General features: G+C 43.5%; 1 pseudogene; it reads right to left on the bottom strand.

Moving 5' to 3' along the window:
• Positions 1–16,287, bottom strand: part of LOC115461909 — a 107,323-nt pseudogene that overhangs the window by 74,489 nt on the left and 16,547 nt on the right.

Below are 16,287 nucleotides of genomic sequence, written 5' to 3'. Positions count from 1 at the left end.
CCTTAGCGTGCGGGAATGACCAGTATCAGGGTGCGCTAAAGTCATTTATTACTGCAGCTTAGTAAAAGGATCCCTTAAATGGATAGCAATTCTGCATCTTTATAAAAGCCTATATCAATCTGCACATAAGACATTACCCTTCCTTCTGTATAGCCTTCCACATACGTCTTCAAGAACCCAGTAATAGATCCATTCATGATGGTTGGGTCTGGCTTGGCTCCCTAGGAGACACTTACATTAACAGGTGTCATTAATAAAAACTTAGAGAACGAATCCAGTGCTGTACCCCAGCCACATCACCCAGGTTTACAATTACCTTTCAGAGGGCTTGTGCACAACAGCACTAAACCAGATAGCGCCACTGAATGGAACCGGTTAGCGCTGGCTATTTTGTGGGTGGTCCGGGGGGGGGGGGGGGGGGGGGGACACACACACACACAGAGTCAGCACTTATCCAGGGCTGGTGCTAGGGTCTCTGGTGCCCCCCTGCAAACTATAAGTTATCCCCACCCTGCCCCTGTCAAGCTCAGCCCAGTCCAGCATCTCCTTTCTCTCTCTTCTCCCTTCCCCCTTCTCCCACCTGCCCCCCTTTTCAGCTCCAGTTCCATTCTCTCTCCCACCTCCAGCTCTGCCTCTAGTCAAATGGGTCTGTCGCGCCGGCAATGCGCACTCCTCTGAGCCACAGATTAACTACTTCCGGTTTCAAGAAACCGGAAGTAGTTAATTTTGTGACTCAGAGGAGTACACAGTGCCAGCACACCTGACCATTTGACTAAAAGCAGAGCACCGGCAGTGAAAAAGAGAAGGGCAGCTGGGGAGGGCTAAAGCCAGGTGCCCCCAAATGTTGGCGCCCCCCCCCCCCTGCCCTGCACACCATGCTTACCGCTTTCTGCCGGCCCTGCACTTATCCAATTAAATGCCAATTAACCAGATAAATAGGACTGGATAAAACACAGTCCTATCTTTATTTGGTTTAACATATCCAAGTTTCGAATACCGCACTTAGAAAGATAAATGTTATCTGCCTATGTATTACCGGATATTCAATACCTGTGCCCAGACATGACCTGGCATTGAATATTTAAAGATTCTGCAGCCAAAAAAACACTGACTACTGCAGGCTGAATATTGACTCCTTTGATGATCTATATTTTAACATCCAAATTCAAACCTTCCTCTCCATAAATATCCTTTAGGTTTAAGGAAACTTTGCACATATTGAGCAAGGTTGACCTTTCAAGATTAGATTTAATCAGAACCCAAGTAAGAAACTGTGTGTCTACAGGAGACTAATAAACACAAGAAGAATACCCCCAAGAGACTATATACAGCATTCTTGTGACCAGAGTCACCAAACTGACCAGCAAGAAACATAGGTGCCAGCTCTGTGGGTACAGTGGGTATATGAGAACCCCCAATATCGAACCTTCACTGAGTCCAGGGATGGTAATTTCATTGAGCTTGGTATCCCCAATCATTTTGGAAAGTTGGCTTCTACGGCATGAAACTCGGAAATGGTAAAGCAGCATCTTACATCGCACCAAAGCACAAGCTCCTGCCCTCTGTCACTTTCCCTCTGACATGAGACCGCAGACAGACAGACAGATGGACAGACACAGCCTCTAAAGCATTCTTGTCATAATGTGTCAAGATTTCTTAAAGAGGGTCTTGATTTATTCCAGCTAACGAATTCCCCTTAAAACAGGAGCTTTATTGAAAATGGCAAAAAAAATCCATATCACATGCACAAATAAAATACTGAATAGATACAATTTAGATTTTAAATATTTAAGATAGAAGAATAAAATAATTACTCTGTACTTCCACTGGAAGAGGCAGTCCTTCAGGACAAGCAGCTCAGCGGGCACTTTGCATCCTGAGCAGCTGCAACACTTTGCTTCTTATGCATTAGAACTTCATATGACAAACCTTCATGTGGTCCAAATCAAGTCATTTGAGTTGTGAAGAAGATTTACTATCAGCATTCGTGGTTAATAAGTCCATGAGCAAGGAATAAAGTGGCCATGAGAAGACATGCTGCTGGACATAAACGGGATGCAGGAGAATACACCATTCTATATTCTTCTTTCTCTTTTGGATCTATAGCAAAATGAAGCCCCAGAAAAGAAGGTTATTAGTGGTAGAAGATATGATATCAAAACCCCCCCCCAAAAAAAAAGGGGGGGGGGGAGAGACACAACCTCCACAGAAAGTCAAAGGAAAACAAAAAGGGTGGAAGAAAATGTTCCAAGGCAATCAGACAAAAAGGAAGTCCATATTCAAACAGGTGTGCTTGCCGTTTAACCTAAAGACACAGCTTGTCAGTCACATATTAATTTACAGTTCACTTTGGTGCACTCTGATATCTTATCTATCTTCAGTCTGGCGCTTTGTAGAGTCACGATTCACTTGTATTTTATATAAGGTGACCCCTGAGGAAGGCTTTATGCTGAAACATGGTCCGTGTTGAGTCATTACTGTCTACACCTTTGGCAGGTCAAGACTGTACACCTGTTTGATTACTTACTGAAGAATAGTGTTTTCAGAAGCATGGACTTCTTTTTTGTTTGATTGCCTTGGAACATTTTCTTTCACCCTTTATGTTTTTCTTTTGTTTTCTTTCAAAAGACATGATATTCCATTTTGTCTTTGCTGCTTTTGGCCCCATTCCCTAGCAGACTGATTTTTGCTGTTTGCTTAGCTGTTACGTAGGAGATGGAACCTTGGTCCTCTCTGGTGGAAGTGACTCATTTTATCATATCTAGCGATTGTCCAGTTTTTTGTGAACCACACAATTACTGTGAATCAACTCCAGAAGACCTGATTCAACCTTTCAGAACACACCTAAAGGAGAGGCACGTAGGATCTCAGCTGAGGAGATGGTTCAAAGATATTTAGTCCTTCTTAGTTTCCTAAGACAAAGTGCTTACTATAAAGGAAAAATCCCCTTCCTTATCTGCATATAATACTACCCTGAATTCTGACTTCTCACTTCCACCAGTACATATAGCAGAAGTCCCTGTTTATGCCATAATGTTGGTCCAAATCTAAAAAAAAAAAAAAAAAAAAAAAAAAAAGGAGGGACTGTCTGGATTGATTTTTCTAGAACACAATGCATGAAGCTATACAATGACTTTGTGATGATTATTTATCTATTTCTAAAACTTTTTATACCATTGTTATGAAAAAAAATATCCATTCAAAATGATTTTACAATAAATATAAATCAACAAAGCAAGAATCAAGGAATGTAGAAATGGGTAGATTTAATAAATGGTGCCCACAGTTGGTCACCGGGATGATCCATGCTAAGCTAGTATTCTATAAGGGGTGATCTGTATGGAATGGCCTTTATAATATACTAGCTTAGCTCGCATTTCGTGCCAATCTTTGGGTGCAAGCAATTATGCTTGTTAAAGGCTGGTGTAAATCTTTGCACCCAACTAATGGCAGTTGGGTGTGCAAGTACAGGTATTCTATAACATTGCACCTAATTTCTGGGAACGCTCCTGACCTGCCCATGCCCCTCTCATGGCCACACTACCTTTTAGAGTTGTGTGCTATGAAATTTAGGTGCATTTGATATAGAATAGCGCACAGGGCTGATTAACACAAGTACTAATAACTGCCAATGAAGGGAGTCTTTTACTAAGCCGCAGTAGCATTTTTAGCTCACAGTAGAAATCAGCTGATGGTAAATGCTGAGACACCCATTATATTCCTATGGGCGTCTTGGCATTGACCACCAGCTGATATCTACCGTGAGCTAAAAGCGCTACTGTGGCTTAGTAAAAGACCCCCCGAAGTGCCTGTTAACGCCAATAATTGATTGTTAGCACCTAATTGGTCAAGTAATTTGTATACACATCTGTGATCCACACCCAGAATTGTGCGCTAACCTTTGAGCGACTTAGACAGAATCTGGCAGAAAGTGGATAGAAGGCATAAAATATACATCAATTCAAAACCCTATGGCCTTGAATAAATATCGTTTTCAGTCCCTTCCTAAAAGATAATAATGGCTGTTGAGTTTTTAGTTCCTGGTGGGGGGGGGGGGGGGGGGGGGGGGGGGGAGACACAATTCCAACTTTCTGGGCCTGTGACCCTAAAAGCCTGTTTTTCCATTGCACAAGACTCGTATCCTCCCAGCTTGGCACCTCAAAGAGACGCCTAGTTTCTGTTCAATTGAGACACCAAGTTTGCTTTAAAACAAGTAAAATATGCTTCATTTTGGTATGCATAACCCTTTCATGATAGACTCATCAAATGAAAAAGACCCATTTCAGAGACATGATGAAATGTTTATAATGTGTAACATTCACTCTTCTATTAAAAAAAAAAATAACGGGCCTGATATTCGATGGATTTATGCTCCTAACTTTGGGGCCCTTTTATGAAGTAGCAGTAAGCCCAATACGGGCTTACCGCTCGTTAAAAGGGAAGTACTGCTGGGCTAGCACAGCAGCCCAGCAGTAGTTCCCTCCCCCACTGATCGCCATTTCCGGCTCTGCATAAATATTTCAATTTTTGTAGCGCAGGTGTGTACCCAATGGTAGGGGCGTAGCCAGACTTCAACGGGAGGGGGTCCAGAGTGCGAGGTGAGGGGGCACATTTTAGCCCCTCTCCGGCGCTGCTGACCCACCCGCCCGCCGCCACCACCAACTTTCACCCCAACCGCCCCGCCACTGCCGCAACCCTCTCGACCCCCCTTTCCCATGCAGGATGTCAGACGCACGCACAGAAACTTGATCAGATCATTCAGCAAGCAATGCCGCGCGGCCAAGGAGAGAACTTTGGCTGGCGGGGTTTGGGGCCCCCACCAGCAAAGGTACACGGCGTTGGCGGGGGAGGGTTGGCGGCATGAAGGGGGTTTCGAGAGGGTCGTGGCAGGGGGGGTCCAGGGCCAAATCTACGGGGGCCCAGACCCCTATGGCCCCATAGTAGCTACGCCCCTGCCTGATGGTAATTCTGCTGCCTGGTTATCACTGGGTTAGTGCGGGAGCACTTATTGCCACCTCAATGGGTGGCGGTAAGCGCTCTCCCCCAAAATGGCCAAGCAGCAAGTGGTTCACTTGCAGCATAGCCATTTCTTTAAGAAAAGGGAAACCTGCCTTTTACCCACTGCAGAAAAAGAGGGCCTCGGTGCACATCAAAAACACGTGCCGACACAAACTCAGGCCTCCCTTTGCTGCAGCTTCGTAAAAGGACCCCTTTGAGAGTTATGCTCATAAATTAGTCTCATTGAAAATTTACTAGGGCTGAGGGCATACATTTTTACTCTAAATTTCACTAAGGGGTGGATATTCAACGTGATTTAACCAGCTAGAAATGGCTCCTGGCCAGTTAAATTGTCTGTCGGGGGGGGGGGGGGGGGGCTAACTGATAGTTTTCGAGGCACTTAACCAGTTTACGCCACTGAAAATAACCTATTAATGCAGACCTCTAAACCAGCTATTTTGGGGGCATTCCAGGGGCAGAGTTAGCACTCGGTCAAAGAGGAGCAAATAAAACTTGGTTCTAGCTTTATGCAGTAAGCTATAGCTGAATATCACACTTAAGTGCTAAATATCACACTTAACTGGCTATGTTAGCTGGCTCTGCAAACCCAGAAATTCAATGCCAGTGATGTTGACATGGCCTGGCATTACATGTATCCTAATGGTTAGTGCAGTGGCCTGAGAAACTGGGGAACAGCCACCTGAAGCTGAACATGGCCAAGACAGAGCTTATTGTCTTTCCACCCAAACCCACTTCTCCTCTCCCTCCACTCTCTATCTCAGTCGATGGCACCCTCATCCTCCCTGTCTCATCTGCCCGCAACCTCGGAGTCATCTTCGACTCCTCCCTCTCCTTCTCTGCGCATATCCAGCAGATAGCCAAGACCTGTCGCTTCTTTCTCTATAACATCAGCAAAATTCGCCCTTTCCTCTCTGAGCATACCACCCGAACTCTCGTCCACTCTCTCATTACCTCTCGCCTTGACTACTGCAACCTACTCCTCACTGGCCTCCCACTTAGCCATCTATCCCCCCTTCAGCTCTACTGCACATCTTATTTTCTGCCTGGACCGATATGCTCATATCACCCTTCTCCTCAAGTCACTTCACAGGCTTCCGATCAGGTACCGCATACAGTTCAAGCTTCTCCTACTAACCTATAAATGCTCTCAATCTGCTGCCCCTCATTACCTCTCTACCCTCATCTCCCCTTACGCTCCAACCCGAAACCTCCGCTCACAAGACAAATCCTTCCTCTCTGTACCCTTCTCCACCACCGCCAATTCCAGGCTCCGCCCTTTCTGCCCGCCTCTCCCTATGCTTGGAATAAACTTCCTGAGCCCATACACTGTACAGCGCTGCGTAACCCTAGTAGCGCTTTAGAAGTGTTAAGTAGTAGTAGTAGTAACTGGGTTTTATTCCCACTGCAGCTCCTTGTGACTCTGGGCAAGTCATCGAACCCTCCATTGCCCCAGATAGAAAATGAGTATCTGTATATAATATGTAAACCACTTTGATTGAAACCACAGAAAGGTGGTATATCAAATTCCATCCCCTTTCCTAATTTCTGGGCTTAGCACCACTGGTTGAATACCAGGACTATGAGCATAAAAAGTTGGTGGCAGATTGAAGGGGGTAAAGAAGTTAGGAGCTTAGCAGTGATTTTAGCGCTAAATTAGGCTCATGAATTGACACAAACAAATAGCAGGCCTAAATTTATGAGCATAGGACTAGATTTTATATATGACGCCTAAAAATTTGGTGCCAAAATAAATATGACTAGGCGTATTCTATAAAATATGCCTAAATTTAGACGTACTTTAAGAATAACCCTAAATTTCCATGCGGTTTATAGAATACACTGAGCACCCATCTGCACGACTAAATTTAGTTGCAGGTAGTTACACCAAGTAAAACTTGATGTAAATACTGACCCCTAAATTGCACGCGGGTCGGGTATATTCTATAACAACACGCATAGATTTTAGAAATGCCCACGACCCGCTCTTTACGTTTTCATGGTCATATCCTCTTTTCAACTATGCAACTTAGAATTTATGAGCATCACGTTATAGAAAGCGCTAAAACAGTTCTGTGTGTAAATTCAAATTAATGCCAATTAGTGTCAATAATTGCTTGTTAAGTGGCATTTATCGGCACCGATTGGCTTGTTAACAAATTAAGTTGCGTGCAGAAATCCAGAATACACTGGATTTGCATGTGCAACTTAGGTCACGAAGCTCCTAGATATAGGTGAATTTTCAGCTAAAAACTTATGCTCATAAGTTTGGCTGAAAATAGGACACAAATTTAGGAGGCTAAATTTTTAGTAGACCTGCATTTTCTGAATACTGGGCCCAATATAATTAATTCTTGTTTATAAATACTACTATTTAAGAAAGCAGTGATCATAAGGCCTCGGTGGCAGCTTTACTCACTGAAAGGTGATGGACTAAAAATTGTATACTTTAAAACTACTTTCTGTTTCACTGAGGCTGTGTCTGATTTTGGATGATAAGAAGCATTCACTGTTTGCTTTTGTTTGTTTTCCTTTCCCTGTGTTCTTCCTTGCCCCTTCTTCTCCAGTTTTCACAAACATGGGTTCCTTGTCCCTGGTCTGTGCACTGCTCTCCCACAATCCAGATATTACTGATAAAAGGGTGTCAAGTTTCAAATATGGAGCTAGTCTAATGAAAGGAGAAACTAGGAAGCCAACTCAGACACAAAGTCAATCAAAGACATTTTAGAGTGCTTTGGTCTTCCATTAATGACCATTGGAGAACATTTGATAGCACTTATCAACTCTCAGGGGCCCACATCTTGCCATCATCTCAGAGAGAGGTTACAGACTGGAAAACATATTACACTCTAAGTACAGGAGAAGGAAGGGGATAGATTCCTTTTAACCATCTGGCACAAACAAAAAACCTACTGTAATATGATAAATAGTTCCTGGCTCTAACAGAAGGGAATACATTTTAAAAGTGTTCAAGCAGAAAAGCTCTGTCTGTATACTTTTCATATGGATGTTTCCAAATACTGTACCATCAGAAAACCCATTTTCACAAACACAGCACTGTCATCTACACCTGCAAATTAATTTAATATAGTTGTAGCTTTATTGGGATCTAAAACTTGAACTGAAAAATATGCAGGTTGGATTCAGTGTTTTCCTTTTTTATATATTTGTTAAAGATGTGTGTGTGTGTGTGTGTGTGTGTGTGTGTGTGTGTGTGGGCTGCAGGGCCAGGGGGACAGGGGGAATTGCTGAAGGGACCTGCAAGAATCTGGATTGATAGTAGGATTAAATTATTTGCTTGATGTGTTCCTGTTTTTAATGGTGTACTTATCTGTATTTATTTTAAGATTTTGTATTGAATTGTAAACCACCATGATTTGGTAAAGTCAAGTAGTATAGCAAATTTTAATAAACTATAAACTAGAAATTATAAATTTAAGGGGGTTATTTACTGACAGCACTCACTAGTGCTGTTAACATGGGTTATTTACTCCCCCCCACACAATAGACAGTGCCAACCGTATTCCAGATTTCCCTACTCTCTGTCAGCACCCAACCTTCCACAACACCCAACATCTCTGGCAGCATCGAAACCCTCTGGGACAGTACTTCATGCAGCCCCCTACCCAAATGTGGACAAGAGCTCAATATGTGGCAGCTTTCTTTAAATTAACCCTCTACCAAGACCAGTCACTTTAATTCACCCCTCTCAGCAGGCCCCTCCTCATCATCTACTCCCTAACCCAGTCCCCAGGCTTTCCAGGTGTCTATGGAAGTCTGATCCCTAGTGGTAATATCACAATGTTAGCACTAAAGGTCTCGGAAGCCATTTTGAAGAGCTGCTGACATGAGGTGGGAGTGAGTGTGCATTGCCCTCACTCCACTAAACAGCAGGGACTTCTGGGTCAGGGGAAGGAGTTGGACAGGTGCCTGCTGGAGAGGGTGATCAAATTTTGAATGGCCTGATCCTGGTGGTGTGCAGTTTATCTTGGTGGAGGCTGCCATGTTTGGGCTTTTGTCCTCATGTGAGGGGCCTCCCTGCTGGGGGCGGCATGGGGGATTTGGGTGCCACCAGGGAGGGACAGTTATTGAGGTTTTGAGTGCTGCTGAGAGGGGGTGAATATAAATTGTTTTGAAAATTTTGTGTATACTAAATTGCAGGTGCAAATGTGTATTTGTGTTTGTGATGCTGATGGGTTATTTTTCAAAGGAAAGGTACTGTATGTCCATACTTTCAGTTTGAAAATTGTAAGTTATGCATCTATGAGACACATCAGTTAGATAGGTTGCTATAAAATTACTTTCTAAAGGATATTGTTTATGAAAGAACAGGGGTCCTTTTACTAAGCTGTGCTAAAAACTGGCTTGCAGTATGACTAGAGCATGGGTTTCCCGCATGCATTTTCTATTTCCCCCATTAATGGCCACGTGCTAATTTCCCAATTAGCGCACGGCCATTAGCGAAAGAGCCCTTACCGCCATCTATTTACTAGGCAGTAAGGGCTCACAGGCTAACCATGCACTAATTGGTTAGTGCACGGCAATTCAGCTGGGCTAACCGAATAGCGCTGGGTCGCCTACTCTCTGCCCCCAAACACACCCCAGCGCTATAAAATACTTTCTATTTTTTAGTACGTGGGAACTGTCCACCAATCTGAAAACTACTACAGGACACCTGAGTGCACCCTGTAGTAGTGGATTTTAACCTACAGTAAGCATGTGTTACTGATTTCTGCAGCTTAGTAAAAGGACCCCTTTAACAGAAAATTATTTCAACTATGATGTAAGACAGAAATTAAGGAGTCTTAAAAAGTTATATATTACAACTGGAGTTTTGTAGGTCTCAGAGAAGGCATCTATCAAAGTGGGTAAAGACTTTAGCTTCCTCTTTGACCAACACACTTGCTACAACTCCTGTTTTGGAAGAAAACTCGGTCTAACTCAAAGGACAATTTTCTTACCGCAGTTCTCCTGTGCAGGTGCTGAAAAACAGTGCAGGGTCCCATAACCGCACCTACACAACTGACAACCTTTGTGTATCCAATCTCCATGCTTGATGTAGCTGCTGCAGTTCCTAGCAGAGAGCAAAAAAAAATGAACAATCGTGCATTGAGGGGTCTATTTTTTTTAATTGTGAAAAGGGGTCTCTTGTATCCCAAGCCCTCACTTACTTTCTCCTTTCATCGTGCTCACAGTGTCGACCGGTGAAATGTTTTGGACAGGCACAAAAACTTCCAAGAATACAAGTTCCTCCATTTTGACAGCAGTTTCTGTTTAATTTGCTGCCTGTTGTAATAAAAGCCCTAAATCAGCCATTACCATTTGCAAGACAGAAGTGCATGTTTGACAAGCATTCTCGATTTCCCCCTCCTCCCCAAAGGCTAGAAGGTCTAATTGTATGGTCCTAGGGGGGTAATAAATTAGCTGCCTGTTAGGAGTGTTTGTTCAGTTAAGCTCCTTTTGTTTGGATAAGGATTAAAGGCAAACTGCCTGGGATTAGTAAACTGGTCAAGGAATAACTCTCAAATTCTACACTTCACATCTTCTTGTGTGGCAAACCTGGAGCTAATTTTGCTACGAATGAAAAGAAATGCCCTTGTGCTCGCAAAAATCAAAGAACAGCTTGTAATTCACAACATAAAAATGAGGTAATGAAATCTATATGGATTTAGCTAAAAGTCACCCTATGACACACTGCAGATTCCTTATCATGCTACACACTATTTTCTTTCCACATGAAGGAGGAAATTCATTTTGGTGATAGCTGCTTATTAGAGGCTATCTTCAAATATCCTGCAAAATGAGAAGAAAATTTTTATATTTTTCTAGTAACCGATTTTACAAGGCTAAACATCTTTCCACACTGGCCCAAACGTCTTCCCCCCCCCCCCCCTCAGAATAAGAAAAAAAGCTAAAGTGCATACCTTCAGATAGTGAACCATTTATGCAGAACTGACCTGTAACAGCTCTGTCACTCACTCCCTTATTCTATATAGTACACCAAAAATTAGACGCCAATTTAGCACGTAACTTTAAGTGCTAAAACAGAAGTTATGTGTCATAATTGGGGTAAACAGCAGTTACATACATAACTGCAAGGTGCTATTCAATAAGGTAGCACCTAGGTGCATTACCTCCTAATTCTATATATATGGCGCTAAAAATTGTGCATGCAATATAATTATTTAACAAGCCAATTAGTGACGATAATAAGAACATACTGGGATAGACCAAAGGCCTATCAAGCCCAGTATCCAGTTTCCAACAGTGGCCAATCCAGGTCACAACTACCTGGCAGGATCCCAAAAGAGTAAAAGAGATTTTATGCTGCTTATCCTAAAAATAAGCAATGGATTTTCCCAAGTCCATCTTAATAATGGCTTCTGGACATTTCTTTTAGGAAATTATCCAAACCTTCTTAAACCTGCTAAGCTAACTGCTTTTACCACATTCTTTGGCAAGAAATTCCAGAGTTTAATTACTTGTTGAGTGAAGAAATATTTTCTCTGATTTGTTTTAAATTTACTACTTAGTACTTAGTACTTAGTAGCTTCATTGTGTGCCCCCTAGTCCCAGTATTTTTGGAAAGAGTAAACAAGCGATTCCAATCTACCCATTCCACTCCACTCAGTATTTTTATAGATGTTCATCATTTCCCCCCTCAGCTGTCTCTTCTCTAAGCTGGAGCCAGTGGCGTAGGAAGGGGGGGGGGGGCAGTCCACCCCAGGTGCACGCCGCTGGGGGGGTGTCGGCTCCACTTGTTCCCTGCTCCCTCTGCCCCGAAACAGGTTATCTCCTGTTCCGGGGCAGAGAGAGCAGGGAACCAGCGAAGTCGACACAGCTCCCAGCTACGTGCAGTCGGGGCTGATCGTCCCTCTTGCCCGCTCCCCGTTTTCCTATGCTAGTAAGAATGCGCTCTGGGGGGGGGGGGGTGCACAGCGACGACCTGCCCCGGTTGTCAGCCGCCCTCGCTATGGCACTGGCTGGAGCCCTAGCCTCTTTAGCCTTACCTCATAGGGAAGTTGTCTCATCTTTTTTCGTCACCCTTCTTTGTACCTTTTCTAATTCCGTTATATGTTTTTTGAGATGCAGTGACCAGAATTGCACTCAGTATTCAAGGTGAGGTGGCACCATGGAGCAATACAAAGGCATTATAACATTCTCATTTTTGTTTTTCGTTCCTTTCCTAATAATACCTAACATTCTCTTTGCTTTCTTAGCCGTCCTGCACACTGATTAGAGAGTTTCAACGTATTATCAACGATGACACTTAGATCCTTTTTCTGGTTGGCGACTCCTAATGTGGAACCTTGCATCATGTTGCTATAGTTCAGGTTCCTCTTTCCCACACGTATCACTTTGCACTTGCTCATATTAAACATCATCTGCCATTTGATTGCCCAGTTTGGCCGGTAAAAATTGATTATCGGTGCTAATTGGCAATAAGTGGAATTTACGCACACATCTTTATAGTCGCTATTCTATAAAGATGCGCACGCAAAATTTTACACATGGATCTGAAAAGGGGGTTTGGCAATGGGAGGGGCATGGGCAGGTCAAGGTGTTCCTGGAATTTGCGCACAGTGTTACCAAACAAGGCCGATCCACGCTTAATTTAGGTATGAGAATTTGCACCAGGTTTCAGTTGGTGTAAATCCTTGTACCTGAAATTCAGCATGGATTCCCACAGCAAATGCTATTCTATAAATGACGCCCAACTCAGAGTGCCATTTATGGTATAGTGCTTACTAATACTACTACTCAACATTTCTAAACCGCTACCAGACTTACGCAGCACTGTACAGTCAAATATGAAGAGAGAGAGAGTACCTGCTCAAAAGAGCTTACAATCTAAAGGACAACAACAGAGACAATCAAATTAGGACAGCATAGTACATCTGATTACACAAAAGTTCATAGGGACAGACTGTTAGATCTAAACAGCTAAAGACAATTAAGGTATGCAAATGCATAATACGGACAGATTGGTAGTGGTATTGAATAGAGGAGTAATGGTTAGGTTAAGTGCCAAAAACAGAGTCGAAAAGATGGGCTTTGAGCAAGGATTTGAAGATGGGTAGGGATGGGGCCTGATGTATCAGTTCAGGAAGTCTATTCCAGGCAAAGGGTGAATCGAGGCAGAAAGGGCGGAGTCTGGAGTTACCCAAGGTGGAGAAGGGAGCAGAAAGGAGGGATTTGTCCAGTGAGCGGAGGTTCCGGGTAGGAATGTAGGAGGAGATAAGGGTTGAGAGGTAAGGAGGGGCAGCAGAGTGAGAGCATTTGTAGGTTAGTAGGAAAAGCTTGAATTGTGTGCGGTAACAGATCGGAAGCCAGTGAAGTGACTTCAGGAGAGGGCTGATGTGAGCATATCGGCTCTGGCGGCAAATAAGACATGCCAAGGAATTCTGAACAGATTGAAGGGGGGAGTGCTTAGGGGGGATTCTATGTATAGTGCCTAAAAAATCTGTGTTGAAAACATTTCCGCCTAAGCGTATTCTATAAGATTTAGGCATGGTATATAGAATACGCTTAGGTGGAAATCGTAGCACCTAAATCCATGTGCCTCCATTTACAACAATGAAAACATTGGCTTAAATCCCAGTACGTAGATTTAGCTGCGGAGGGCCATATTCTATAACAGTGGGTGTCCATTTTGGAACACCCATGAAATGCCCATTTCCCCACCCACAGTCATGCCCTTTTTGCCTGTGTGTGTTAGAAGTTAGGTGCACTGCTTTACAGAATAGGCTAAGCGAGTTGTGCGCTTAAATTCTAATTATTGTCAATTAGTGCTCTTTATTGCTCCTTAAGGGGCCCTTTTACTAAGGTGCGCCTAAAAGTGGCCTGCGCTGGTGTAGGCGCGTGTTATGGATGTGCGCTGGTCCATTTCCTCAGCGCGCCTGGAAAAAAGGCATTTTTTTTTGTGCGCCAGAAAATGGACATGTGGCAAAATTAAAACCAGCGCGTGTCCATTTTTGGCCTGAGACCTTACCACTACCTATTGACTTAGGGATAAGGTCTCATGCACTAACCAGGTAGTAAGTGTATAATGTGTGTAAACTACTGATTACCTCTGGGTTAGCACCACACAGTAGAAAATAGAAAATATTTTCTACCGCATGTTTTGGGCGCACCAAAAATGGAATTACCACCTGGAGCACGTAGTAGCTGGGCGGTAGTGCTAATTTGACAAGCGTTGGACATGCGTAGGCGCCTACGCGCCATAGTAAAAGGGCCCCTAAGTGCTATTAAAAATGCTAAAAGGCTTATTAAGCCAATTAAGTTATGCACGTTGTTATAGAGAATATGCATGGATTTCAGCATGGAACTCTAAGCACGCTATATAGAGTTCAGGGGTTAACGCTAATTTTTTTGTGCCATATATAGAATCTAGTCCTTCTTGTGTAACTGCAAGAAAAGCATGCACATAACTTTAAATTACACTTGTTAGTGTCAACATTTAGGAGTGTGCATTTATTCCTTCTAGAGATGTGATGCCTAAAATTTTTTTAGATACATTAAAAGCAGGAAACCGGCCAAAGAGTCGGTTGGGCCGCTGGACGAAAATGGTGTTAAAGGGGCGATCAAGGAGGACAAAGCCGTAGCGGAGAAATTAAATGAATTCTTTGCTTCGGTCTTCACCGAGGAGGATTTGGGGGGGACACCGGTGCCGGAAAGAATATTTGAAGCGGGGGAGTCAGAGAAACTAAACAAATTCTCTGTAACCTTGGAGGATGTAATGGGTCAGTTCAGCAAGCTGAAGAGTAGTAAATCACCGGGACCTGATGGTATTCATCCCAGAGTATTAATAGAACTAAAAAATGAACTTGCGGAGCTACTGTTAGAAATATGCAATCTGTCCCTAAAATCGAGTGTAGTACCGGAAGACTGGAGGGTAGCCAATGTTACTCCGATTTTTAAGAAGGGTTCCAGAGGAGATCCGGGAAATTATAGACTGGTGAGTCTGACGTCGGTGCCGGGCAAGATGGTGGAGGCTATTATTAAGAATAAAATTGCAGAGCATATACAAAAACATGGACTGATGAGACAAAGTCAGCACGGATTTAGTGAAGGGAAGTCTTGCCTCACCAATCTAATGCATTTTTTTGAGGGGGTAAGCAAACATGTGGACAATGGGGAGCCGGTTGATATTGTATATCTGGATTTTCAGAAGGCGTTTGACAAAGTGCCGCACGAAAGACTCCTGAAGAAATTGCAGAGTCATGGAATCGGAGGTAGGGTATTATTATGGATTAAGAACTGGTTGAAAGATAGGAAGCAGAGAGTAGGATTGCGTGGCCAGTATTCTCAGTGGAGGAGGGTAGTTAGTGGGGTCCCGCAGGGGTCTGTGCTGGGTCCGTTGCTTTTTAATGTATTTATAAATGACCTAGAGATGGGAATAACTAGTGAGGTAATTAAATTCGCCGATGACACAAAATTATTCAGGGTCGTCAAGTCGCAGGAGGAATGTGAACGATTACAGGAGGACCTTGCGAGACTGGGAGAATGGGCGTGCAAGTGGCAGATGAAGTTCAATGTTGACAAGTGCAAAGTGATGCATGTGGGTAAGAGGAACCCGAATTATAGCTACGTCTTGCAAGGTTCCGCGTTAGGAGTTACGGATCAAGAAAGGGATCTGGGTGTCGTCGTCGATGATACGCTGAAACCTTCTGCTCAGTGTGCTGCTGCGGCTAGGAAAGCGAATAGAATGTTGGGTGTTATTAGGAAGGGTATGGAGTCCAGGTGTGCGGATGTTATAATGCCGTTGTATCGCTCCATGGTGCGACCGCACCTGGAGTATTGTGTTCAGTACTGGTCTCCGTATCTCAAAAAAGATATAGTAGAATTGGAAAAGGTACAGCGAAGGGCGATGAAAATGATAGTGGGGATGGGACGACTTTCCTATGAAGAGAGGCTGAGAAGGATAGGGCTTTTCAGCTTGGAGAAGAGACGGCTGAGGGGAGATATGATAGAAGTGTATAAAATAATGAGTGGAATGGATCGGGTGGATGTGAAGCGACTGTTCACGCTATCCAAAAATACTAGGACTAGAGGGCATGAGTTGAAGCTACAGTGTGGTAAATTTAAAACGAATCGGAGAAAATTTTTCTTCACCCAACGTGTAATTAGACTCTGGAATTCGTTGCCGGAGAACGTGGTACGGGCGGTTAGCTTGACGGAGTTTAAAAAGGGGTTAGATAGATTCCTAAAGGACAAGTCCATAGACCGCTAGTAAATGGACTTGGAAAAATTCCGCATTTTTAGGTATAA

The sequence above is a fragment of the Microcaecilia unicolor genome, chromosome 2 (assembly GCF_901765095.1).
Source record: "Microcaecilia unicolor chromosome 2, aMicUni1.1, whole genome shotgun sequence".
NCBI lineage: Eukaryota > Metazoa > Chordata > Amphibia > Gymnophiona > Siphonopidae > Microcaecilia > Microcaecilia unicolor.
This window is presented reverse-complemented; position numbering and strand designations above follow the sequence as displayed.